Below are 4,468 nucleotides of genomic sequence, written 5' to 3'. Positions count from 1 at the left end.
ATTGAATTTATTTTAGTATGTGGCATTAGAATCGAGGTAACTTGATTTTACTGTCGCAAATATCCGTTTACCTAGCTCAGTAAAATTCTACGTTTTACGAAGGCCAAGCTTAAAATACAATACAGTTTTCTCCCAATTAGCGTACGAAGTGTAAACAAACATGTCGCTACTGAGATCTGACACAGAAATATCCTATCAGGAAGCGAATTCGTGATGGGGAAAACACAACATATCTAGTATCAATTTAGCTCTGAGTAGTTTTATGTAAGTAGCTTCTTCTGACATCAGACTTGGACTTCTCTTGAACTGAATTTTAATGTGCGTATTGTTTTTCGTTTACCTTTCTACATTGTCTAAAAGTATAGGGGGAGGGGGAAACCTCATAAACATGTGTAACCCCGCCGCTTGTTTGCACCTGTCCAAAGTCAAAAGCCTCAGGCCTTTGTTAGTCTTGTGTTATTTTTAATTTTAGTTTCTAGTGTATAATTTGGAGTTTAGTATGTTCATAATCATTGAACTAGTATATATATTTGTTTAGGGGCCAGCCAAAGGACACCTCGGTGCGGAATTTTATCGTTGCATTGAAGACCTATAGGTGACCTTCTGCAATTGTTTGTTCTATGGTCGGTTTGTTGTCTCTTTGACACATTCCCTATTTCCATTCTCAATTTTATTTTTTACAGAGTTTGTCTTTAGTGCCGTGTGAAGACAGTAGAGTGCCTCCCCGTGCTTCAGGTTGATGCTCTTATAATATTCTAGATTATGGAGTGTGTGTCCGAGCGAGAACTTCTCTAGTTCATTACTTTAGGAATATTTATCAAAAAGTAGTATTTTAATATTCAGCCCCATTCTACATTTTAGTAAGACGTCAGTCGCTTCCCTAATATATCCTATCTTTTGTTTTATTTTTCGGGTAATTAATACGTATAGCGTTCGACATCTTTATCCGAACAGATTTATCATTTTTACATAATTTTAATTTATTTTATGCTGGTTCATGTTCTGGACGACTGTCTTTGTTCCTTTCTAATATATAATTCACAAAAAAACAAAAAACAAATATGAAGCTTAGAAATGGAAATCTTAAATACTAAACTCGTTCAAAGGGTATCCACACGTCTCAATCCTCAAAATCTTAATATACTACTATCGTTAACCTTTTTACAAACAAACATTGTGGTTACCCTTCTATCGATTAGTGTCACACCACATAGAAGATGTGGTGTGAGTGCCAATAAAACAACTCTCCATCCAAAGCATGACTTACATGTCCCCGTCTTTCCACTAACAATACGGTAAGGTCCACGTTTTAGAGTCGCACATGTGCGTTAAATTTTGAAACTGATATAACTTGAAAACAAACAGTATTATTTATTTACTCACATGAAACAAACCGGGATGCGGTATTTAGTGCGTAGTTGAAACTGCACGATATTTATCTTAACGCTCACAAGAACACCTGTATCGTTTTTAAAGACCCAATGAATTCAAAAGTATCATGTATCAACACCTTAAGAAGCACGATGATCAACCTTTAGAAGTAGTAAATAAGCAGCCTGGTGAATTTCATTTAAAGTTTGTACGATCACGAAAACTAATTGAAATAAATTGGATTCAGGAATTACAGTCTACCCTCTCGGTCTTAATGATAATATCATGGGAATTGGTAATATATCTAGAACCGACTCTGTAAACATTTTGGATATAGTTTCTTAAACTGTTCGTAAAAACCATTCTCATGGTCGTAGAAAAAATCGCAATCAAAGAAAATTTCGGACCAATTACCAATATTTCGGACCTTATTTCTATTTAAAAAAACAACGGTAGACATTATCTGTTAGCAAAGCTCTGTTCAGCACCGGTTAATAAGTTAAAGAAAATTTTAGGGATTGTAACACTATTTTATATATAAAAAAAAAAAGAAGACGTGGTATGATTGCCAATGAGACAATTGTCCACAAGAGACCAAAATGACACAGACATTAACAACTATAGGATACCGTACGAACTTCAACTATGCCTTCAAGAACTTAGCAATCCTAAGTATGAAACCGTTCAATTATAATGGCATATTGTTATTCTAAAATTTTCCCAAAATTGATCGACCTGACGTTTATTAAAATAAAGTATGTCAGTAAAGGTTTTGATTTTGTAAATATTGCTGGTATTTTTAACGACCATTCTGTTTAAGAACAAATTCCTGGATATTTTGATAATACTGAGCTCCCTCTTATTTTTTATATTAACAAGAAATTTACCTGGACATATGTGTTTATTTATAGCCAATTGTATTAAGATGTTAATATCAGTGAAAATACACCTACTTCATGTAATTGCAGTAATTCTAAATATATATATGGACCTATTTCCCATGTTATCACAAGAGATCTGAACATCGTTCAAGACCGAGAGTTAAAAGCATTTCTCAGTAAAGGACCTAAATATCGTCCCCGTCAATTATTATTGGAACGAGTGTCGTAATTTCATCCACGACTCACTCCATACTTACTGTTTGAAATGGATAAAACGGGAAAAAGCTGACAAAAAATCTTTGGACTCTTTTTTTTTAATTCAGTTATGAACATAGTTGATATACGTATTCAACATTTTAAAGAACATTTAACTCTCAACAACAACCCAAATAAAACTATTTCTCGTATCAAACATAAACTAAAAGAACTAGCCAAGGAATTTGTTTTTGTCCCGCCAATAAAGCTGCTATTAACATTATCATTGTTTGACGTAAATTTTACATTGAGGTTCTGAAAAAAGAAATCACCAACTCACCAACATTACAACTGACTCCATTTTTAGAAAACAACATCTGTAACAAACATAAACTTTTAGCTAATCCTTTACAAGCAAAACCAAATAAAACGAGAGTCCCAACTATGTATTTGCTTCCGACGCTACACATAACACCTTACAAATATAAATTTATTTCGTCTTCAAGCCATTGTTCCACTTCTAAATTGTTCTTACTAGTGCACTTGGTACAATTAGAAAACAGATAATAAATTGTTCAAATAAGGCCTTTGAAAATAGTGGAATTTATTACTTTTCGAGTGTCAAATACTCGTTGGAAGTACTTGATAAACTGCATGCTTATATTGGTGATTTTGAATCTGTTTAAAGTTTTGATTTGTCTACCCTTTATACCACATTGTCTCACATTCTCATTGAGAAAAAATTCACACACCCAATTAAATTGGCATTTAAAAAGTCATAATGTGAATATATATGTTCAAACTCGTTTAGATCATTTTTTATTAACAATAAACAATAGAACTATGTCAATTGGACATGATTGGATACTATATCTGCCCTTGAATTTTTACTCGATAGCATTTGTGTTCGCTTTGGAGATTTCATATATCGTCAGGTTGTCGGAATTCCAATGGGGAAAAGCTATGCATAGCTTATTGCGGACCTGTATTTGTATTGCTATGAGTTACAATTTAGGACTAAAATCAGAAAAGACCCATCGAAACAAGATCTGGTACAAAAATTTAATAATACTTTAGATATTTGGATGATATATTGGCTCTCAATAATGACGAATTCAGTATGTATATTAAAGAAATTTATGCGGTTGAACCTACTTTAAATAAAGCTAATACTAACAATGACCACTGCCCTTTCCTCATTCTTGATATATATATATATATATATATATATATCATTAACGGAAAGCTTAATACTAAAACTTATGATAAAAGAGATGATTTTTCATTTAGTATCGTTAATTATCCATTTTTAGATGGTGACGTTCCATTGTCACCATCTTACGGTGTTTATATATTTTAACTTGTACGATTCGCCCGTGTATGTTACAACGTTTTAGATTTTAATGAGACACATTTATGTATTACTGAAAAATTATTACACTAGGGTTTTCGATATCAATTACTAGTCAAAACTTTAACTAAATTTTGTCATCGGTACAAGGACATCATTTGTAAATATAGCTCAACATGCAGACTTTTTTTACGTTCAGGTATTTCACATCCAATCTTTTATGGAAATATTCCTTATGAAGCACAAAATTGTTAGTATTCACCTCAGAAGCTAACACGACCTTTAAATGGTTTCTTAAGAAGGGATATAGTTACGATACTGTTATCAGGTCATCAAAGATTGCATTTTTCGGCTTTAATATTCATTCACTTATAGGGTCTTTGCATCGGAACTCAACATATTTATTTAAAAACCAGTTATTGGCATGACCCGGTTTACGATTTTCTCATATATGTTATGAGGGTATAATACTAAACCCCCAACGAGAGGGATTGTGCCTAATATTCATATGATGAAGACGTAATCTTTCAATCAGTTTAATTGAAGTCTGTAGCTGGCATGTCAGTTAACTACTAGTAGTATGTTGTTATTTATGTATTATTGTCATTTTGTTTATTTTCTGTTGTTACATGTTCTGACATCAGACTCGGACTACTCTTGAACTGAATTT

The sequence above is a fragment of the Mytilus edulis genome, chromosome 10, assembly GCF_963676685.1.
Source record: "Mytilus edulis chromosome 10, xbMytEdul2.2, whole genome shotgun sequence".
NCBI lineage: Eukaryota > Metazoa > Mollusca > Bivalvia > Mytilida > Mytilidae > Mytilus > Mytilus edulis.
Note: the sequence above shows the minus strand (reverse complement) of the source record.